Source organism: Leiobunum rupestre, chromosome 3, assembly GCF_980474605.1.
Source record: "Leiobunum rupestre chromosome 3, qqLeiRupe1.1.hap1, whole genome shotgun sequence".
Lineage (NCBI taxonomy): Eukaryota > Metazoa > Arthropoda > Arachnida > Opiliones > Sclerosomatidae > Leiobunum > Leiobunum rupestre.
In genome coordinates, this window is record NC_143386.1 from 25,912,093 (window position 1) to 25,934,666 (window position 22,574).

The 22,574-nt window shown below is 40.3% G+C and overlaps 1 long non-coding RNA gene and 15 other non-coding genes across 16 annotated transcripts; all 16 read left to right on the forward strand.

Annotated features, from left to right (window-relative positions):
- Nucleotides 1–1,600: 1,600 nt before the first annotated feature.
- Nucleotides 1,601–12,312, forward strand: LOC149950585 (uncharacterized). The gene is made up of 3 exons (XR_016479837.1): nt 1,601–1,778; nt 11,757–12,088; nt 12,152–12,312. It is a non-coding gene; the product is annotated as an uncharacterized LOC149950585 (long non-coding RNA).
- Nucleotides 12,313–13,786: 1,474 nt separating this feature from the next.
- TRNAV-AAC (transfer RNA valine (anticodon AAC)) lies at nt 13,787–13,859 on the forward strand. Its single transcript has one exon. It is a non-coding gene; the product is annotated as a tRNA-Val (tRNA).
- Nucleotides 13,860–14,372: 513 nt separating this feature from the next.
- On the forward strand, nt 14,373–14,445 carry TRNAV-AAC (transfer RNA valine (anticodon AAC)). The gene has a single exon. It is a non-coding gene; the product is annotated as a tRNA-Val (tRNA).
- Nucleotides 14,446–14,958: 513 nt separating this feature from the next.
- TRNAV-AAC (transfer RNA valine (anticodon AAC)) lies at nt 14,959–15,031 on the forward strand. Its single transcript has one exon. It is a non-coding gene; the product is annotated as a tRNA-Val (tRNA).
- Nucleotides 15,032–15,544: 513 nt separating this feature from the next.
- On the forward strand, nt 15,545–15,617 carry TRNAV-AAC (transfer RNA valine (anticodon AAC)). The gene has a single exon. It is a non-coding gene; the product is annotated as a tRNA-Val (tRNA).
- Nucleotides 15,618–16,130: 513 nt separating this feature from the next.
- TRNAV-AAC (transfer RNA valine (anticodon AAC)) lies at nt 16,131–16,203 on the forward strand. Its single transcript has one exon. It is a non-coding gene; the product is annotated as a tRNA-Val (tRNA).
- A 513-nt stretch (nt 16,204–16,716) lies between these two features.
- On the forward strand, nt 16,717–16,789 carry TRNAV-AAC (transfer RNA valine (anticodon AAC)). The gene has a single exon. It is a non-coding gene; the product is annotated as a tRNA-Val (tRNA).
- Nucleotides 16,790–17,302: 513 nt separating this feature from the next.
- Nucleotides 17,303–17,375, forward strand: TRNAV-AAC (transfer RNA valine (anticodon AAC)). Its single transcript has one exon. It is a non-coding gene; the product is annotated as a tRNA-Val (tRNA).
- Nucleotides 17,376–17,888: 513 nt separating this feature from the next.
- TRNAV-AAC (transfer RNA valine (anticodon AAC)) lies at nt 17,889–17,961 on the forward strand. The gene has a single exon. It is a non-coding gene; the product is annotated as a tRNA-Val (tRNA).
- A 513-nt stretch (nt 17,962–18,474) lies between these two features.
- Nucleotides 18,475–18,547, forward strand: TRNAV-AAC (transfer RNA valine (anticodon AAC)). Its single transcript has one exon. It is a non-coding gene; the product is annotated as a tRNA-Val (tRNA).
- Nucleotides 18,548–19,060: 513 nt separating this feature from the next.
- Nucleotides 19,061–19,133, forward strand: TRNAV-AAC (transfer RNA valine (anticodon AAC)). The gene has a single exon. It is a non-coding gene; the product is annotated as a tRNA-Val (tRNA).
- Nucleotides 19,134–19,646: 513 nt separating this feature from the next.
- Nucleotides 19,647–19,719, forward strand: TRNAV-AAC (transfer RNA valine (anticodon AAC)). The gene has a single exon. It is a non-coding gene; the product is annotated as a tRNA-Val (tRNA).
- Nucleotides 19,720–20,232: 513 nt separating this feature from the next.
- On the forward strand, nt 20,233–20,305 carry TRNAV-AAC (transfer RNA valine (anticodon AAC)). Its single transcript has one exon. It is a non-coding gene; the product is annotated as a tRNA-Val (tRNA).
- Nucleotides 20,306–20,818: 513 nt separating this feature from the next.
- On the forward strand, nt 20,819–20,891 carry TRNAV-AAC (transfer RNA valine (anticodon AAC)). Its single transcript has one exon. It is a non-coding gene; the product is annotated as a tRNA-Val (tRNA).
- Nucleotides 20,892–21,404: 513 nt separating this feature from the next.
- On the forward strand, nt 21,405–21,477 carry TRNAV-AAC (transfer RNA valine (anticodon AAC)). The gene has a single exon. It is a non-coding gene; the product is annotated as a tRNA-Val (tRNA).
- A 513-nt stretch (nt 21,478–21,990) lies between these two features.
- Nucleotides 21,991–22,063, forward strand: TRNAV-AAC (transfer RNA valine (anticodon AAC)). Its single transcript has one exon. It is a non-coding gene; the product is annotated as a tRNA-Val (tRNA).
- The last annotated feature ends 511 nt before the right edge of the window (nt 22,064–22,574 follow it).

Genomic DNA, 22,574 nt, shown 5'->3' on the forward strand with positions numbered 1-22,574 from the left:
CAATCTTATTTTGCGTGTACTAAAGATATTTTGTTAATGACGGGTAGAAAACATATTTCAATGGTTCAAGACGGTAACAGATTTCAATGACTTTTAGAAAGTACTTTAAATAGAACGTACAGGAATAATGCAATAATATATTTCTACCAATGTTTTGTTTTCATGCTAGATTGCGTAAACCACCCACGTTGTCCTAACTAGTTTACCAATACTTTCTGATTCTATTTTAATTTTTTTGTTTTTGGATGGTTTATTTTATTCGAAAGTAAATGGTTTGGCACTCATAGAAGTGCGCGCATGTTTTCGAGAGAGGTCGGGTCATATCTCTAAAAGATACCAGATAGCGTGGGAATATATTGTTTTATCCTCTGGAACCGGATTTTTTCCAGTCAGTCACCATACCTCTCTCTCTAGCTAATGGATTCGCTAAATTCGATGTGATGATTTTTCTAGCATGATTTGCGAAAGATAAAAATATCTTGCTGTCGTTTTTTTCCCAATTTTTGGAAAACTTTTGGTAGTACGTTTTTGTACTCTGTCCTTTAGTTCTATGCAAAATATACATTACGCAATATTCGCCGCAAACGTTACTAGTTAGTCCTTGCAATCGTCTTTTGCTAAATGTCCACGTCTTACACATTGAATTTAAATATTTTCTGATTGTGGGTAAAAATGGGGGAAGCCCCATTGAATCAAAATAGAATCCCCGTTTTCGGCCATCGACGTAGACGCAAATCCAATGAGAACCTGTTTCGCCCCTTTTATCAAAATTAATGATAAGCGATTGCGGATATTTCACCATGGGTTTTAAATTATCTGAAGAAAACACGCCTAAAAAGTTCGGTGTTTTATACAGTGCCTGAGATAAGTCCACGTTTGTCGTAGTCATTTTAATAGTCTCGAATAATGTTCCTATTTTTATCTATCTGTAAACAAGATTGAAATTCAGCGTACACGATAACGACCGTAGAATCTTTTAAAGGGGTACCAAATCCTAAATCTAAACGTAGTTGCCCTCTCTTTACGGGGTTCCAAAACGTGACGTCACTGGCCGAATTGTCGGGGGTTAAATCAAAAGCATATAGGGCAAAGCCTAGAGGAAAGTGAGCCAGCGCAATGTGATTTCCCTCGTCTTGGTAGAGTATCCCAGATCCCGAGAATAGCGAATGATAGGCCAGCGTAAATTGTTTACTATTAAAATTAGGGGTCAACGCTTTCGAAGGGATTTGTTCGTTATCAACGTATAGAGCCAGATAATTTAGGTCGAAATTTTCAAAATTATAAGGATTAGACTTAACGGAGCCCTTATACGCTTTGTTGGTGGCTAAACCAATAATGACTCTGTTGGGCATCGGACCTAAGAATATATTGTCAAAACTATCGTTCTGAATAGAACTAGCTAATGTTTTAACTTTAATTTCAGTACGAGTAAAGGGATATTTGGCATTGCTACGTAATAATCCTTGCTGATGGGCTAATAAAATTTTAGGCATAATTTTAACTTTACGTACAATTAGAGCAGCGTCTATAAATTCGACTTTATACGCGTCGACAGTGTCGCTAAAAAGGGTAAAATTATCGCTATTTCTAGTGAGTGAAACCTTAAGTTGTACGCCATTAATTAAATATTTGTTGAAATTAAAAATGTCACAAAAAATGTTCCCGTAAAGTTCAATTTCTTTTGATTCAGCAGCTAGAACCTGACGTTTTATGAATCCGGCGTTTGTTATCAGATCCATACTTCCAGCCGTGTCATCGTACCATCCAGATGTCGCAAGGTGAGTGTTTTTTGCATCGTACCCAAAGTTGAGCAAGGTTTCGATATAGGCCCTATAGGGGTAATTTGAGGCCGATGGTGAAACCGTCGTATCATTGAGTTTCACTTCGCATTGTTTGAATAGCGAATGCAGAGAATTGTTCACGAGCGAAACGTTAGACCCAGCATCCAAGTTGTCACCGTTGGTTTTGACGATTTTTACTTTACAATATATCATTGTCATTGCCAAATCTGTGTAAGAGTCTCCCGTACCCGGTACCACGAATTCGATGATAGAACTGCTGTCGATAGATGAAATTGGCTTACACCATACCGTTTGACCTTTTTCAACGCTGAGTTGAGTTGGTAGTTCGTTGAAAATATTTAATTCGCTTTTAAGTACTTCCATTTTTTTTTAGAGAGCAAAAATATCGCGAACCGTACGCGTGAACTTGCGGCGTTTAACTGAACTCTTTTTCTTTTTCTTCAATGGTTTCTTAGTAGTTTTTCTTCTCTTGCGACGACCCGAACCTTCTTGCGCTGCCATTTCGTCCACAGTTTCTGTCATTCGTTTATTGGCTGACGTTTTTAAGTCCTGACCTTGCAAGACGTCTCCGAGTACTTTCTTTCCTGTAGAAAGAGCCCTTTTTCCCACGTATTTGGCAGACTGTTTTAGGAATGGGAATACAAACCTAGCTAGCCCTGAAAAAAAGCTACCAATTCCGTGTCCTTTTTGTCCCGCAAACCCAGAGAAATAAGGTAAATCTACTCCTCCCCCCGCCTGATTTAAATAATATTGCATGTAGGGACAATTTCTATCAACGTACTGATAAGCCATTCTTTTTTTTTTTTACTGAGCTCGTCGTAAATGTACTTTACACGTGACTGAACCAAACTGAAATGGCAGGAATTCACCTAAACTAGTTCTTATATTAATGTCGATACAGTCAAAATAATTTCTACTCAGTTTAAGGTAATGCGGAGAATCGAAAGTTTTTGAAACGGTTGATCCATTGGGGGCGTTTTGGTCTACAACAATTGTTCGCAAAAGGGGGGCTAATGTATCCCCAACCATTTCATTTCCTACCAAATCGGAATACACGAACATAAGATCGGGGATGAATAAGTTTAATTGCATAGGGGAATCTGATCTGAAAGCTACCTTAGGTGAAATATCAGTAACATTATCTCTAAATCCTAAAATTTTCCTCAACTTTGGCGTTAACTCGAGTTGATAATAATGTTTACTATAGGAAGTGTATTGTACGTGTCCACTTTCTAAACTATATTCAAATTTTCCTAATGAATCATTATCGAACTCTGAATTAGCGCTTTCCTTTAAATCAAGGTTCAAACTTTTAATACTTTCATTAAGTACTGTCAAAAGTTCATGAGGATTTTTGTAGTAGCCCTGAGGTATCTCGCGGAAGTCGTAGGTATATTTGTAATCTACTATGTGGGCTGGAGGTTTCGATAGTAATTCCTTAATTTCTATTCCACATCCCATTGGCTCGCTTACGTTATAAAAAGATAAAGGATAAATAATTTCTACCAGAGCAATTTCCCAATCTCCGCGTAAACTAATGGGTTTGGCCAACGTTGTAGAATACGAGGCTAGAGTATTTTCTGAATTATTCTTATTCTTATCTCTAGTATTACTAGGAAGAGTTTTGTAAATCCCAGACGTCATCTTGATTAACCCAACTATTAAACGATGGAGGATATCCTAGCCAACTAACGTACAATTGTTTTAATCCGTTTTTAGTTCTCTGACGTAAAATCTTGTTTAACTTGAACGAACGAGGCGCACTGACCTTTTGAAGCTCTCGAAAATAGAACGTTCCTTTTATATCGGTTTCTGCCAAGTCTTTTATTTTATAAACGGGGGGATGTCTTTTAACTATAGCTACGACTTTAAATATTTCTTCGGTATAATTAGCTTCGAAACCCTTTTGAAATATCATTTTAGTTGTATTTATTCTAACCAAATCCCCTACTTGGAATTGCGGTTTCATTTTCAGTTTCTCGGCATAATATTTAGAGTAGATATTATTGTACACACGTAATACGTTATTTTCCGAAACGTCATTAGGGGCCATTTTAATTGAGCTATGATAAGAGGAATTGTACGCTTCGACCAAGTCCTGTAAGACTTCCAAATATCTATTTGTGGAGTGATGGGTAAAATATCTATACATTTTTGTTTTTAACGTTCTATTAAACCTTTCTACGATAGAGGCTTTTATTTCGTCATTTTCGGTACCAAAAAATTTAACTTTATTCTTTTTGAAATATCCTTGTACTTCTTTATTCCTAAATTCCGTGCCCTTGTCCGATTGAAATTTATATGGAATTCCGTCTTTAAAAACAATTTTTATATTTTTCAAAACCTCTTTCCCCGATTTAGTTTTAAGAGGTAACCCCCACGCTTTTCTACTAAAACAGTCTATAATTGTTAAAATGTATTTGTATCCGTCATTATCTGCCTCTAACGAGCGCATATCGTTAATATCAGCCTGGTATTGTTCCCTTATATTACTAATTACTATTTTATTTCGTTGAAACTTTTTATATTTCGGCCTATGCATCGTAAAAGCGTCGATTCCTCTTAACCATTTTTCTACAGTTTCCCTACTTAAGCCGTGAGACTTTACGGACTGGAATAACCTTTCAGCGCCTCCGAAAGAAGCCGGATGCTTCGGGTTAAAATATATTTTTTCTAAAATAGCTTCGCCCATACTTTAGACTTTTGCGCGCGACTCCTTGTTTGTTTATAAGAGTGAAGAGAAGAGTCAGACGTGGAGGAGTGATCTCGGTCGAGGCTACGAGGGGGACGGGGCTTATCTCTCCTGCGCGCACGCCCACTTTGAGGAACCGGATACTCGCGCTTAACGGGAGAACGTCGTTGTCGGGTTCTCGGAGCTAGCGGGGAGGGAAAGCCTTGGATTGCCGGTGAAGAGTTAAATTGGGTTAAATTGGAAATAAACGCGAAATATCCGATAGGTTTTGGGTGGGTTTTAGGATTTAAATACGCTTTGGTAATTTCGCTAATATTGGAACCTTTAATAGGTCGACCGTTTATTACGAGCTCCCCGTTTTCATCCCACCGTATTCTTTCGGGTACAGTTTCCAACTGATCCACCATGCTTTGCGCTTTTTGGTAATATATCAAAGGCAAATCGTCTATCCAGTCCCTACTTAGCGAGTCGAATGCGGGGGCAATTTCGATTTCTTTAGGAGCCGATGCTTGCTTACGTAGATTTCCGTGTGTCATTAAAGCTTGTTCGTATAAAATCCATTTCGAGGCGTCGTCTAAATCTTTCATATTTAAAATTTGGTCCATCTTAACGTCTAATTCAGAGACTGTCAGAGCGAGGGGGTGCGGGAACGGGTCTGGCTTTAAAACGCCGCTAGGGACGAGAATCATTTTTCTGGCGTGTTTCATTGTTTACTACCAAATATAGAACCAAGAAGGGTTGAAACGACGGGTAGAAGAAACGAGAAAAATCCACCCCCAGACTGAACTAACAATTTCTTTTTACTTTTCCAAGCTACCCGCTTACTAGCTAGTTTTCGAAGGGTATTTTTATGACGAGATAACCTGGTTTTTTGGGTATTTGATAGTTTTACGTTACCAATTAAAGTGTTATGAATACATTCACTGATAGCGTCTATGAGGGATTTGTCGGCTTTAGCTAAAATGGCTTTTCTTTGAACGGGTTTGCAACGACCGAGATATCGGAGAGCGTCTCTCTCGATACGTACTCTACGAGACATGATTCATAACTGATTGAAGTTACGAAATGTAAGTTCTATTTATTTATTTATTTAGGGAGATAACCGTAGCACGTTTCTCCCGGTAAAATATTAGTCAAGACTCTTTGATCTTCGGGACAAGTTTGAGTTAAATTGAATACTAGGTAACCGTGAGGTCTCGAAGTCGCGTCTTCGTAAGCGTCAACTACAAAACGCCACTTATCAGGGAACATTTGTCTAGCGAGATAAGCCACTTGCTGACGGTCTCGGGGACTTTTCAATAAAATTATGTAATGCGAATTCAGGGATATGGATCTGCTATCTTTTGATTGATGGAATAAGTTCTGTGTAATAAAAATAACGCTTAGAGAACGGTGATGGGTCCCTTTCACGAATAAATCACCAATTTGACCTTTACTCTCGCTCATCTGGTCGTCGATAACTAATAATATAGGATCTTTTCCGTCATAATCAGATAAAACAGGCAATCCTTCTTTAAAAACTACCCTGTGCTTCATTTTATCGTATAGAGCTTGCCATTCTCCGTAATACCAATGTATTTCTTTGAAACCCGGAACAAACATTTCCTCTTCGTGATTAATTATAGATTCAATTAAATAGCTTTTGCCACTCTGACTTGGGCCTGCCGTTACGCAATTAAACGGATGAATAAATTGCATGGTTATCTCTCTTCGAGTACTAGCGTACAAATGAAAATGTAAATTAAAATTCGGTTAAATTTATGGGACTCTTCAGCGGAGGAAAAATATAATCGAATAACCTATTTCATCCCTTACCCCGTATAGGTTTGATATTCACATTAGAGTCGCAAGACTATATTTACTTTAGAGTCGTAAGACTGAAACCTATATTCACTTTAGAGTGGAGAGACTAATTTTTAGCGAGAATTAGCAATTAGATTCGCTTTATAGCCGTAGGGTACCGTAGTGAAGTCGTCCAGTAACCGTACCTTGTCTACGACGGGTCTATAGATTTTAGTACGGTCGACGGAAACGACCGTATGATCGGGTAGACGCAAAATCTGCCTCGGCTGTGGTACGGTTACTGGCTCGTTCGTTTCTCCGTCGACACCTATCAATCTTTTAAGCGTGTCCATATTAACCAAATCTTTAATGCCTTGAATTATACGGAACCCTTTGACTTTCATTTCGTAGGAGACTTTACCGGTCGTAGGGTTCAGTACTTTAAAGGCGTAATTTTTTGCGCCACCTATTGCCAATTCTTGGATGTACGAGCCTTTTCCGTACTTTGCCAACTCATTGGTCATGTCTCCGAGATAATTTCCAGTCTCAATCTCTATTCCATCTCGTTCTTTTAGATAAATGCAACTGTCCGTATCATAATAATACGTAAGCTGGCCTAATCTCCTTAAATAAGAGTATAACTTGATCCTAGCCATTGCGGTCGTATAGGCTGCAATTACTACGTTCGTGTTTGGGTAAACAAGATCAATATCTTTCAAAAACGCCCACTTGATCGCGCAATGCGTTTGACTTAATGGAATAACCGATTTAACTTCTATGTCGGGGTCTAAGAATAAATCGAAAAACTTTTTGGGATCGCTAATAATAGCCGATTGGTCTTTGCGAGGGTTTAAACCAAAACGACCCCAAAAAGAGTTAAGACAAAGCTTCGCGATGGTACGAAGTCCAGGGTTCTTTTTAATATTGGTAGGATCAAGTTTTACTCCTTCCTTTTCGTAATATTCGTCAACGTATTTCTTAATCTCTTCATCGGTCTCTATTCCCGTGGGTAAGCCGCTGGATTCCTGTTTGAGTTTAAGAAACGCGTTGACGTACTCGGAGAAAAGACCGCCCTCTTTCGATATCGGGTCGTATTTTACTACCTCGTATTCCCAAATTTCGTGAATAGAAATGACCTTGTAACCCATTTCGATTGCCAACTGTACCTCATCTGCAACCCAAGTACCAGTTATTTGTCGTTCTGAGTCTTCGTGGGGGCAATCCTGCTGGTTTCGAGACTCACTACATTTTTGGCAGTTGGCAAACACTAGTTTCGATCCTATTCTTTGGGGTAAAACGGGATGGTAGAGAGATTGAGGCGGTAACATTGTGGCTTTTATTAATCCGTTTACGGTAGAAATGTCCGGGAAAGGAGCTTTTACATGTATTTTAGGGTGTCCCACTGGTAACTTGCAATACTTGTTACACCACGGATAGAGTGAACAAATATCAATGTATTTAATTTCCTCCCCCTCTTTACACTTGTGATGTAATTTCAAGGCTGACGTACGTCCTCCGAAAAAGGCTTCGCGGGGGCGGATTGGTTCTTTAATTTTAAATTTTAAATTTTCGGTAGAAAGATATGCGTCGATGACGGAGTTAGTACTCCGCTCAGTTTTGAAGGTACATTCCCATTTTTCATGGACAGTGTATCCCAATTGTTTCAAACGGTTAGTGGTAGCAATGGTTGACGCGTATCGCGAATTATGGGTCTGAGTGTGGTCGCCGTATAACGCTAAGTTTCTATTGATAGGAAAACACGTTTTACACCCGTGATAATAACAACCGTGATATTGAAAGACTTCGTTATCGAGAAGTCCGTCCACGTTAATGTTAAGAATTCTAGGTTCAAATCCATTAAAAGCAGACTGAATTTCCTTCCCTCGTAAGTGAGACATCCATTCAAGCCATTCGATCGCTCCAAAACTCTGGTTGCAGTTCATACGATAGCCGAAAGGGGGCACTACACCAATCGTATCGGGCTGTAAAAAGTGTTTCCTAAAGATAAAACTGCATACTCCCGCAATCGTTATCGCAGTTAAGAACGGGTCTATTTTGAATTTATCCATGAAAATAGAACGATATGATAAACAGCCTTGCAAAAGAATGTTTACGTCCTGGCGACAGTACCGGATTAAATCTCTTTTATAATCAAAATAATTAAAGTTGGGGTTCGAATTTCCGCAAGCTTCGGACCGGGAATCGTTATACCACTGGATAAATTCATCGTAGGCCTTACCGCTTAAACGATTAGGGTCGTACGCCTCCATCGGAGGCATGTCATTATGTAGTACGTAATTGGTTTCGTTCGAACGGGCTGGATCAAATTCATGGTCTACGGTATTAAACAGTAAATGCGGGAAATGTCCCTTATTTAAATTATTATCTAAACCAAATGTGGAAACGAATTGAGAAAGGGCAAAGGGCATAAAATTTAAGGAATCTAAGAATTTTAATTTTTTATACTGTACATACATGAATTTTGTCCCGTCTGTCAAGACTTTAGGGGTCCACTTTAAATCGATCATTTTACGTACTATAAATTGCGCGTCGTAACCTTTAGCGTTATGGGCAATACATATTATCTTATCAGCCACTCTGTTAAGCGTACGAAGATACTCTAGAAAGTCGCCGGCGGGGTCTTTTGAGAGAAATATTTTCTCCCTAGGACCACTACCGCATTTAGCGCATGCGTACTGACTATCTTTTTCTTCGAAACAGAATTTACACGCTTTTTGCGAAACGCATAAAATTGGTTCGTGAATCAAAGCATTGGCGTCAGTACGATTTGTTTGTTTACATTCCAAGTCATAAAAAACAAAGACTTCCGTTTTTGGAGTACTTCTCTAGGTCAGTGGTGATTCTTCATTGTCGGAGTCGTGGACCCGTTTATTATTGCTATTTATTCGAGAACGAGTAGTTTTATCGGCAGAATCTTTACGGACGGTCTTTAAAGGTTGCATGTAACATAGATGACCTGCGGGGTTAAACTCACTACACGAAAGACAATAGGTCTCTCCACAAACGTGTACTGCCTTACGCTTAAACATACTGATAAATTTTCCGCAAAGATTACAAACGTAAATTTTATTACATAAGGGCTCGGGTCCTGATAAATGGTAATCGTAACAATTTTGATTAGGGAAAACTCTTAAACATGTTTGGCAAGTTATTTTATCTACCTCCTTCCAGCAATCTTGTTTTCTACAACAAGCGTGACAGAAAAGAATGCATTTATGCTCACTGAGATGATTAAAACCTACTAAACATTTTTCGCAAAAGTAATTAAACGCGAAAAGGGGTTTAGGGTTAGTAATTACGTTGAAATGTGTGTCAATATTTAGAAGATAAAGACGTTTGCGGAGAGGCCCTTCTAGTTCCCTCTCTTCTTTGACGTCGCCGAAAATAACTAAGGGTACGGGATCGCGTAATCGAAAAACGATAATACTGTATTCGGGCAAGATTTCTTGGAACCGAGTTAAAGCGTCCGGACCCGCGCATTCTTCGTCTGTTAATGCAGAATAAGCCAAAAGGGTCCTAGCTTCGCGGGTCTGTAATAGCATTTCAATATTTTTTCCTCTACACTGTCTTATAGTAGTATATTTTCTTTTAAGTTCTCCATCATTTTTATTTTCCATGTATTCTCTATGAGCTATGGCTACTACAAGAGCGCGTGCTAAACAAATTTTATCCTGGTTATTTATCGTTATCGTGCATTTTTTATAAAAAGAAAACTCTTTTTCAAGGGAAATCCCTAACCCAACTGATCTAATTCCTCCTTGCGGTAATCTGACTCGATTAAACGTAACCGTAACTATTCCTTCAAAAAAACTACCATCGTTCTCGGATCTATAGCTTTTTTCATCGATATACGTCATCAACCATTGCAAGTCTAATTGGTCCCGACGCCGGAAACTGACGTTAATTTGAAAACCGGGGTTAGTGACGTTCACGAATGAAACCGAAACCATATCTGAAGGCAAACAGTCCTCTAATAGGGTTTCCATCAATATATAAATACCATTTTCTATATTATTTTCTAACCGGACATTTAAAGTCCGTCCCATTAGTCCAAAATTTGGGAAATTTTGGATATTATTATTCAATATTTTAACAGAACCTGGTAAATTAGGAAAGGACGGAGGCGTTATTGGAACGTCAACCAACCCACCTCCAACTTGAGGAGGAGGAGGAGGAGACGAAGTGGGGGCAGCCAAATTTGCGTTCTCGGGGTTCGCGTTTTTCTCAGCAGTCTGAGATGATGGAGGTGAATACTGCGGAGCTCGTGAGGGGCCTGCGACCGCTATAGGGTCATTATTACGCTGAGGGGAAATATTATGAGGTGGCCTACTACTACTACTACTACTAGCCGTACGAGCAGCTAACAACGCTTTAGCTTCCTCGAACATTTCGGCTGCCCTTGCGGCTGCGGCTGCAAGTTCCTCCGCGTCCCGTCGGGCAACTTGTACGTTCTCAGCTAAGCGCTGAATGCTGTCCGTACTGAGGGACGACATGATAAAATTATCTTCCAAAGATAAAGAGTGGCATGTGTCATCTGATTCTAGAAAGGGTGAGGGAGCATCCATAGGCGTATACGAGGGCGAAAAACGTACTTCGTCAGGTGGAATAGAACTAGGTTTTAAAAGGGGTGAAGGTAAATTATCGATAGGGGGCGAACAGATTTGATGGGTTAGTTGATATTCTCTAAGATAATCTCGTACCATTGTCATTTCTTTTAAACGTTCAAATTGCGAATCAGTTACTGTAGTTAAGGAAAGGGTAGGGTCTTGGGTATCAGTTAAATCTATTATTTCCATTTCTGGAGAATCGGGTAAAGTTACTATGGGTACTTCCGGGAGCTCGTTATCAGTTATATCAATCAATTCAGGGGAGTCGATTATAATCATTTCCGGGGTATCAACTAAATTAATTTCTGGGTATTGTACACCTTTCATTTTAATGCCGATTTACTTAAACCTTATTCAAAAAATTACGATAAAAAAAAAAATCAAAATAAACTTACGTAGAGAGAGAGAGAGCGCGCTTCAAAAATCCTGGTACTAGACGCACAAAGAACAACAATAGAGTGACGTTCCCCCGGTTCAGACGCCCCCCTTATATAGGGCCTAGGGGAAGATAGTAAGCTTATCTCTTATTCCCAAAGAACTTGTTCAGTTCTCGAGAATATATTAGGGTTATGCTAAAATTTATACTTATTTACGCAAAATATTCCATTTAACTTCATTTCCGATATGGACACTGAAGTACAAACATCTGCCATAATCACCGTCCTGAAACAACCTTCTAAAATTATAGCCGTAGTGATTATTTTAATTACAATTTTCTTATTTGAGTTCATTTTGTGGTATTTTGAAAACGTTTCTACCGTAAAATTGTAACTTTTTTCACTGTAGCTCACAAAATGGTATTAAAATTATACTAATTTTATGTTAATTTCTATTAATTGTATTGTTTTCTAGGATATGATTGCATCACAAGCTCTCGAAAGGAAACTACAATGGGTTTTTTTTCTTCTTCCAAGTGGATTAATATGTGACGTCAATGGGAATAATTAGAGGCAGTTTCGAGCACGGGACGGTTTAATTTCGAGTGTCTAGAACTGTTATCTCAGAGAGAGAGCCGATAGAATTTGAGGGTTATTTGAAGTTTAGATCACGTGATGAATTAATCTCAACAAGATAGGAACTGATTAATCTCCCATGCGTCATTTCTCTCTGAGACGCTGAACTGAAAAGAAGTGCATCCGCTTTGCTCTCGTCATCTACCGTAAACATGGAAAAACGATCTATTGGTAAGCATTATTTTATTAATACTATTACTATTTCAATGGACAAAGGCTTAACATTTTCTATAGCCGAGACGCATACCGTATCCAAACGCAGGGGCCAAGAAAGACGTATCAACATAAAAATCACGTTAGGAGGATCAGTCTACATTTCTTTTGGTTTCGACGGATCAAAATTACAAGTTCTCTTCTTCAAAAAATCGAACGAAAATATTCTGTTCCTGACCTCCGAAGCATCGTCTCTAACCCACAACATCATCGACTATCACGACAACAACGTATCCGTCGTCGCCACTACCAACAACATCAAATTGAACTCTGCCTACGGTCATGTTCTGGATCTGGGAGCTCGCGAAATCGGTGAGTTCCAAAAAAAAATTAATTTTATTCGGTTTCAAATAAATCTTTTAAACGAACATAAAAATGTTATCGAATGCATGTACTTAGCTATTGTTAAAAACCTTAAAAAAATTCACGAATTATTATATGGAAAACCTTTCGAGGGTTTATTTTTGTACCCAGATCAATTTAATTCGTACCATCAAGTAAAATCTTATTTTGGCTGTTTTAAATCACCCTCGGAAGTACTACAAGATTTTACTAATTTACTCGTAGATAATCAATTAACCTGTAAACTTAGCTACTTTAATTTGTTTTCATTGTGTAATGCACAAGATAACCATCTAATGGAATATCTGATAGTACCTACTAACATGTAAACAAAGTTCTAAAATAAAATAAAAAAATTAATTAAATTGAAAATAACTTGTTATTATTGCCTAGAGATTAGAAATTAAGGAGGTCTGAAGCGATAAGCAAAACGGGGTAAAAATCTAATCTCCAGATATCTGCGCGAGGAAAACAAATTCTGGAGAATGGGGATGGGGGAAAGCAACTGGTGATTAGAAGGGGTGAAAGCAATGGGGGAAAGGAGCTGGTGAACGAGAGATAAAGTATCCAGTGAATGGGGGTTGGGGGGAAAGCAACCCGTGAACGGGAGAATCTGGTGAATAGAAATTCTGGTGATTAGAAATTCTGGTGATTAGAAATTCTGGTGATTGAGAGAGAGGCGCGGGTGGGGGAGGAACGGGATAGGCGCGGGTGAACGGCGGGAGCCAAGCTACAGCTTTGTGTCTATTTGGTGATTGAGAATGAAATTCTCAATCACCAGATAGACACCCCCCTCTCTCATAATGTTCTTTTTTGACTTGTTGTTAGAACGAAACTTTCGGAGGTTTTTGGCAATTTTTTTAAATTGAAAAGTGACATATTTTGGGTCCTTGGTAGTATAGTGCTGAGTATCACCGCCTGTTTTACGGAAGACCTGAGTTAAATTCCCCGCCGGGGAGGCATGACCGGCTTCAGTTTTTAAAGATTGCAGAAAATATTTTGGTGGCAATGAAACGGTTTCTTCTTAATACCAAAAATATCCGTTTTAAAGAAATCCACTGGTTCAGGCCTTGGTCAAAATGCAACCCTATCTCCAAGACCATTTTCGTCAGTTCATGTTGCAGTCGCTAGCGTATCTATGGTGTAGTGGTTATCACGTCCGCTTTACACGCGGAAGGTCTCAGGTTGAGCCCTGATAGATACATAGAAGGTTGATATTTTAGCGATATGTGGACGAGTGAATTGGAGGCTCTCGGTCTCGAAAATTTGCCCATTTTTAAAACGGTTTCATCGTATTTACGATGGCTATGACGGGTATCTATGGTGTAGTGGTTATCACGTCCGCCTAACACGCGGAAGGTCCCAGGTTCGAGCCCTGGTAGATACATAATGTTCTTTTTTGACTTGTTGTTAGAACGAAACTTTCGGAGGTTTTTGGCAATTTTTTTAAATTGAAAAGTGACATATTTTGGGTCCTTGGTAGTATAGTGCTGAGTATCACCGCCTGTTTTACGGAAGACCTGAGTTAAATTCCCCGCCGGGGAGGCATGACCGGCTTCAGTTTTTAAAGATTGCAGAAAATATTTTGGTGGCAATGAAACGGTTTCTTCTTAATACCAAAAATATCCGTTTTAAAGAAATCCACTGGTTCAGGCCTTGGTCAAAATGCAACCCTATCTCCAAGACCATTTTCGTCAGTTCATGTTGCAGTCGCTAGCGTATCTATGGTGTAGTGGTTATCACGTCCGCTTTACACGCGGAAGGTCTCAGGTTGAGCCCTGATAGATACATAGAAGGTTGATATTTTAGCGATATGTGGACGAGTGAATTGGAGGCTCTCGGTCTCGAAAATTTGCCCATTTTTAAAACGGTTTCATCGTATTTACGATGGCTATGACGGGTATCTATGGTGTAGTGGTTATCACGTCCGCCTAACACGCGGAAGGTCCCAGGTTCGAGCCCTGGTAGATACATAATGTTCTTTTTTGACTTGTTGTTAGAACGAAACTTTCGGAGGTTTTTGGCAATTTTTTTAAATTGAAAAGTGACATATTTTGGGTCCTTGGTAGTATAGTGCTGAGTATCACCGCCTGTTTTACGGAAGACCTGAGTTAAATTCCCCGCCGGGGAGGCATGACCGGCTTCAGTTTTTAAAGATTGCAGAAAATATTTTGGTGGCAATGAAACGGTTTCTTCTTAATACCAAAAATATCCGTTTTAAAGAAATCCACTGGTTCAGGCCTTGGTCAAAATGCAACCCTATCTCCAAGACCATTTTCGTCAGTTCATGTTGCAGTCGCTAGCGTATCTATGGTGTAGTGGTTATCACGTCCGCTTTACACGCGGAAGGTCTCAGGTTGAGCCCTGATAGATACATAGAAGGTTGATATTTTAGCGATATGTGGACGAGTGAATTGGAGGCTCTCGGTCTCGAAAATTTGCCCATTTTTAAAACGGTTTCATCGTATTTACGATGGCTATGACGGGTATCTATGGTGTAGTGGTTATCACGTCCGCCTAACACGCGGAAGGTCCCAGGTTCGAGCCCTGGTAGATACATAATGTTCTTTTTTGACTTGTTGTTAGAACGAAACTTTCGGAGGTTTTTGGCAATTTTTTTAAATTGAAAAGTGACATATTTTGGGTCCTTGGTAGTATAGTGCTGAGTATCACCGCCTGTTTTACGGAAGACCTGAGTTAAATTCCCCGCCGGGGAGGCATGACCGGCTTCAGTTTTTAAAGATTGCAGAAAATATTTTGGTGGCAATGAAACGGTTTCTTCTTAATACCAAAAATATCCGTTTTAAAGAAATCCACTGGTTCAGGCCTTGGTCAAAATGCAACCCTATCTCCAAGACCATTTTCGTCAGTTCATGTTGCAGTCGCTAGCGTATCTATGGTGTAGTGGTTATCACGTCCGCTTTACACGCGGAAGGTCTCAGGTTGAGCCCTGATAGATACATAGAAGGTTGATATTTTAGCGATATGTGGACGAGTGAATTGGAGGCTCTCGGTCTCGAAAATTTGCCCATTTTTAAAACGGTTTCATCGTATTTACGATGGCTATGACGGGTATCTATGGTGTAGTGGTTATCACGTCCGCCTAACACGCGGAAGGTCCCAGGTTCGAGCCCTGGTAGATACATAATGTTCTTTTTTGACTTGTTGTTAGAACGAAACTTTCGGAGGTTTTTGGCAATTTTTTTAAATTGAAAAGTGACATATTTTGGGTCCTTGGTAGTATAGTGCTGAGTATCACCGCCTGTTTTACGGAAGACCTGAGTTAAATTCCCCGCCGGGGAGGCATGACCGGCTTCAGTTTTTAAAGATTGCAGAAAATATTTTGGTGGCAATGAAACGGTTTCTTCTTAATACCAAAAATATCCGTTTTAAAGAAATCCACTGGTTCAGGCCTTGGTCAAAATGCAACCCTATCTCCAAGACCATTTTCGTCAGTTCATGTTGCAGTCGCTAGCGTATCTATGGTGTAGTGGTTATCACGTCCGCTTTACACGCGGAAGGTCTCAGGTTGAGCCCTGATAGATACATAGAAGGTTGATATTTTAGCGATATGTGGACGAGTGAATTGGAGGCTCTCGGTCTCGAAAATTTGCCCATTTTTAAAACGGTTTCATCGTATTTACGATGGCTATGACGGGTATCTATGGTGTAGTGGTTATCACGTCCGCCTAACACGCGGAAGGTCCCAGGTTCGAGCCCTGGTAGATACATAATGTTCTTTTTTGACTTGTTGTTAGAACGAAACTTTCGGAGGTTTTTGGCAATTTTTTTAAATTGAAAAGTGACATATTTTGGGTCCTTGGTAGTATAGTGCTGAGTATCACCGCCTGTTTTACGGAAGACCTGAGTTAAATTCCCCGCCGGGGAGGCATGACCGGCTTCAGTTTTTAAAGATTGCAGAAAATATTTTGGTGGCAATGAAACGGTTTCTTCTTAATACCAAAAATATCCGTTTTAAAGAAATCCACTGGTTCAGGCCTTGGTCAAAATGCAACCCTATCTCCAAGACCATTTTCGTCAGTTCATGTTGCAGTCGCTAGCGTATCTATGGTGTAGTGGTTATCACGTCCGCTTTACACGCGGAAGGTCTCAGGTTGAGCCCTGATAGATACATAGAAGGTTGATATTTTAGCGATATGTGGACGAGTGAATTGGAGGCTCTCGGTCTCGAAAATTTGCCCATTTTTAAAACGGTTTCATCGTATTTACGATGGCTATGACGGGTATCTATGGTGTAGTGGTTATCACGTCCGCCTAACACGCGGAAGGTCCCAGGTTCGAGCCCTGGTAGATACATAATGTTCTTTTTTGACTTGTTGTTAGAACGAAACTTTCGGAGGTTTTTGGCAATTTTTTTAAATTGAAAAGTGACATATTTTGGGTCCTTGGTAGTATAGTGCTGAGTATCACCGCCTGTTTTACGGAAGACCTGAGTTAAATTCCCCGCCGGGGAGGCATGACCGGCTTCAGTTTTTAAAGATTGCAGAAAATATTTTGGTGGCAATGAAACGGTTTCTTCTTAATACCAAAAATATCCGTTTTAAAGAAATCCACTGGTTCAGGCCTTGGTCAAAATGCAACCCTATCTCCAAGACCATTTTCGTCAGTTCATGTTGCAGTCGCTAACGTATCTATGGTGTAGTGGTTATCACGTCCGCTTTACACGCGGAAGGTCTCAGGTTGAGCCCTGATAGATACATAGAAGGTTGATATTTTAGCGATATGTGGACGAGTGAATTGGAGGCTCTCGGTCTCGAAAATTTGCCCATTTTTAAAACGGTTTCATCGTATTTACGATGGCTATGACGGGTATCTATGGTGTAGTGGTTATCACGTCCGCCTAACACGCGGAAGGTCCCAGGTTCGAGCCCTGGTAGATACATAATGTTCTTTTTTGACTTGTTGTTAGAACGAAACTTTCGGAGGTTTTTGGCAATTTTTTTAAATTGAAAAGTGACATATTTTGGGTCCTTGGTAGTATAGTGCTGAGTATCACCGCCTGTTTTACGGAAGACCTGAGTTAAATTCCCCGCCGGGGAGGCATGACCGGCTTCAGTTTTTAAAGATTGCAGAAAATATTTTGGTGGCAATGAAACGGTTTCTTCTTAATACCAAAAATATCCGTTTTAAAGAAATCCACTGGTTCAGGCCTTGGTCAAAATGCAACCCTATCTCCAAGACCATTTTCGTCAGTTCATGTTGCAGTCGCTAACGTATCTATGGTGTAGTGGTTATCACGTCCGCTTTACACGCGGAAGGTCTCAGGTTGAGCCCTGATAGATACATAGAAGGTTGATATTTTAGCGATATGTGGACGAGTGAATTGGAGGCTCTCGGTCTCGAAAATTTGCCCATTTTTAAAACGGTTTCATCGTATTTACGATGGCTATGACGGGTATCTATGGTGTAGTGGTTATCACGTCCGCCTAACACGCGGAAGGTCCCAGGTTCGAGCCCTGGTAGATACATAATGTTCTTTTTTGACTTGTTGTTAGAACGAAACTTTCGGAGGTTTTTGGCAATTTTTTTAAATTGAAAAGTGACATATTTTGGGTCCTTGGTAGTATAGTGCTGAGTATCACCGCCTGTTTTACGGAAGACCTGAGTTAAATTCCCCGCCGGGGAGGCATGACCGGCTTCAGTTTTTAAAGATTGCAGAAAATATTTTGGTGGCAATGAAACGGTTTCTTCTTAATACCAAAAATATCCGTTTTAAAGAAATCCACTGGTTCAGGCCTTGGTCAAAATGCAACCCTATCTCCAAGACCATTTTCGTCAGTTCATGTTGCAGTCGCTAGCGTATCTATGGTGTAGTGGTTATCACGTCCGCTTTACACGCGGAAGGTCTCAGGTTGAGCCCTGATAGATACATAGAAGGTTGATATTTTAGCGATATGTGGACGAGTGAATTGGAGGCTCTCGGTCTCGAAAATTTGCCCATTTTTAAAACGGTTTCATCGTATTTACGATGGCTATGACGGGTATCTATGGTGTAGTGGTTATCACGTCCGCCTAACACGCGGAAGGTCCCAGGTTCGAGCCCTGGTAGATACATAATGTTCTTTTTTGACTTGTTGTTAGAACGAAACTTTCGGAGGTTTTTGGCAATTTTTTTAAATTGAAAAGTGACATATTTTGGGTCCTTGGTAGTATAGTGCTGAGTATCACCGCCTGTTTTACGGAAGACCTGAGTTAAATTCCCCGCCGGGGAGGCATGACCGGCTTCAGTTTTTAAAGATTGCAGAAAATATTTTGGTGGCAATGAAACGGTTTCTTCTTAATACCAAAAATATCCGTTTTAAAGAAATCCACTGGTTCAGGCCTTGGTCAAAATGCAACCCTATCTCCAAGACCATTTTCGTCAGTTCATGTTGCAGTCGCTAGCGTATCTATGGTGTCGTGGTTATCACGTCCGCTTTACACGCGGAAGGTCTCAGGTTGAGCCCTGATAGATACATAGAAGGTTGATATTTTAGCGATATGTGGACGAGTGAATTGGAGGCTCTCGGTCTCGAAAATTTGCCCATTTTTAAAACGGTTTCATCGTATTTACGATGGCTATGACGGGTATCTATGGTGTAGTGGTTATCACGTCCGCCTAACACGCGGAAGGTCCCAGGTTCGAGCCCTGGTAGATACATAATGTTCTTTTTTGACTTGTTGTTAGAACGAAACTTTCGGAGGTTTTTGGCAATTTTTTTAAATTGAAAAGTGACATATTTTGGGTCCTTGGTAGTATAGTGCTGAGTATCACCGCCTGTTTTACGGAAGACCTGAGTTAAATTCCCCGCCGGGGAGGCATGACCGGCTTCAGTTTTTAAAGATTGCAGAAAATATTTTGGTGGCAATGAAACGGTTTCTTCTTAATACCAAAAATATCCGTTTTAAAGAAATCCACTGGTTCAGGCCTTGGTCAAAATGCAACCCTATCTCCAAGACCATTTTCGTCAGTTCATGTTGCAGTCGCTAGCGTATCTATGGTGTAGTGGTTATCACGTCCGCTTTACACGCGGAAGGTCTCAGGTTGAGCCCTGATAGATACATAGAAGGTTGATATTTTAGCGATATGTGGACGAGTGAATTGGAGGCTCTCGGTCTCGAAAATTTGCCCATTTTTAAAACGGTTTCATCGTATTTACGATGGCTATGACGGGTATCTATGGTGTAGTGGTTATCACGTCCGCCTAACACGCGGAAGGTCCCAGGTTCGAGCCCTGGTAGATACATAATGTTCTTTTTTGACTTGTTGTTAGAACGAAACTTTCGGAGGTTTTTGGCAATTTTTTTAAATTGAAAAGTGACATATTTTGGGTCCTTGGTAGTATAGTGCTGAGTATCACCGCCTGTTTTACGGAAGACCTGAGTTAAATTCCCCGCCGGGGAGGCATGAACGGCTTCAGTTTTTAAAGATTGCAGAAAATATTTTGGTGGCAATGAAACGGTTTCTTCTTAATACCAAAAATATCCGTTTTAAAGAAATCCACTGGTTCAGGCCTTGGTCAAAATGCAACCCTATCTCCAAGACCATTTTCGTCAGTTCATGTTGCAGTCGCTAGCGTATCTATGGTGTAGTGGTTATCACGTCCGCTTTACACGCGGAAGGTCTCAGGTTGAGCCCTGATAGATACATAGAAGGTTGATATTTTAGCGATATGTGGACGAGTGAATTGGAGGCTCTCGGTCTCGAAAATTTGCCCATTTTTAAAACGGTTTCATCGTATTTACGATGGCTATGACGGGTATCTATGGTGTAGTGGTTATCACGTCCGCCTAACACGCGGAAGGTCCCAGGTTCGAGCCCTGGTAGATACATAATGTTCTTTTTTGACTTGTTGTTAGAACGAAACTTTCGGAGGTTTTTGGCAATTTTTTTAAATTGAAAAGTGACATATTTTGGGTCCTTGGTAGTATAGTGCTGAGTATCACCGCCTGTTTAACGGAAGACCTGAGTTAAATTCCCCGCCGGGGAGGCATGACCGGCTTCAGTTTTTAAAGATTGCAGAAAATTTTTTGGTGGCAATGAAACGGTTTCTTCTTAATACCAAAAATATCCGTTTTAAAGAAATCCACTGGTTCAGGCCTTGGTCAAAATGCAACCCTATCTCCAAGACCATTTTCGTCAGTTCATGTTGCAGTCGCTAGCGTATCTATGGTGTAGTGGTTATCACGTCCGCTTTACACGCGGAAGGTCTCAGGTTGAGCCCTGATAGATACATAGAAGGTTGATATTTTAGCGATATGTGGACGAGTGAATTGGAGGCTCTCGGTCTCGAAAATTTGCCCATTTTTAAAACGGTTTCATCGTATTTACGATGGCTATGACGGGTATCTATGGTGTAGTGGTTATCACGTCCGCCTAACACGCGGAAGGTCCCAGGTTCGAGCCCTGGTAGATACATAATGTTCTTTTTTGACTTGTTGTTAGAACGAAACTTTCGGAGGTTTTTGGCAATTTTTTTAAATTGAAAAGTGACATATTTTGGGTCCTTGGTAGTATAGTGCTGAGTATCACCGCCTGTTTTACGGAAGACCTGAGTTAAATTCCCCGCCGGGGAGGCATGACCGGCTTCAGTTTTTAAAGATTGCAGAAAATATTTTGGTGGCAATGAAACGGTTTCTTCTTAATACCAAAAATATCCGTTTTAAAGAAATCCACTGGTTCAGGCCTTGGTCAAAATGCAACCCTATCTCCAAGACCATTTTCGTCAGTTCATGTTGCAGTCGCTAGCTTATCTATGGTGTAGTGGTTATCACGTCCGCTTTACACGCGGAAGGTCTCAGGTTGAGCCCTGATAGATACATAGAAGGTTGATATTTTAGCGATATGTGGACGAGTGAATTGGAGGCTCTCGGTCTCGAAAATTTGCCCATTTTTAAAACGGTTTCATCGTATTTACGATGGCTATGACGGGTATCTATGGTGTAGTGGTTATCACGTCCGCCTAACACGCGGAAGGTCCCAGGTTCGAGCCCTGGTAGATACATAATGTTCTTTTTTGACTTGTTGTTAGAACGAAACTTTCGGAGGTTTTTGGCAATTTTTTTAAATTGAAAAGTGACATATTTTGGGTCCTTGGTAGTATAGTGCTGAGTATCACCGCCTGTTTTACGGAAGACCTGAGTTAAATTCCCCGCCGGGGAGGCATGACCGGCTTCAGTTTTTAAAGATTGCAGAAAATATTTTGGTGGCAATGAAACGGTTTCTTCTTAATACCAAAAATATCCGTTTTAAAGAAATCCACTGGTTCAGGCCTTGGTCAAAATGCAACCCTATCTCCAAGACCATTTTCGTCAGTTCATGTTGCAGTCGCTAGCGTATCTATGGTGTAGTGGTTATCACGTCCGCTTTACACGCGGAAGGTCTCAGGTTGAGCCCTGATAGATACATAGAAGGTTGATATTTTAGCGATATGTGGACGAGTGAATTGGAGGCTCTCGGTCTCGAAAATTTGCCCATTTTTAAAACGGTTTCATCGTATTTACGATGGCTATGACGGGTATCTATGGTGTAGTGGTTATCACGTCCGCCTAACACGCGGAAGGTCCCAGGTTCGAGCCCTGGTAGATACATAATGTTCTTTTTTGACTTGTTGTTAGAACGAAACTTTCGGAGGTTTTTGGCAATTTTTTTAAATTGAAAAGTGACATATTTTGGGTCCTTGGTAGTATAGTGCTGAGTATCACCGCCTGTTTTACGGAAGACCTGAGTTAAATTCCCCGCCGGGGAGGCATGACCGGCTTCAGTTTTTAAAGATTGCAGAAAATATTTTGGTGGCAATGAAACGGTTTCTTCTTAATACCAAAAATATCCGTTTTAAAGAAATCCACTGGTTCAGGCCTTGGTCAAAATGCAACCCTATCTCCAAGACCATTTTCGTCAGTTCATGTTGCAGTCGCTAGCGTATCTATGGTGTAGTGGTTATCACGTCCGCTTTACACGCGGAAGGTCTCAGGTTGAGCCCTGATAGATACATAGAAGGTTGATATTTTAGCGATATGTGGACGAGTGAATTGGAGGCTCTCGGTCTCGAAAATTTGCCCATTTTTAAAACGGTTTCATCGTATTTACGATGGCTATGAC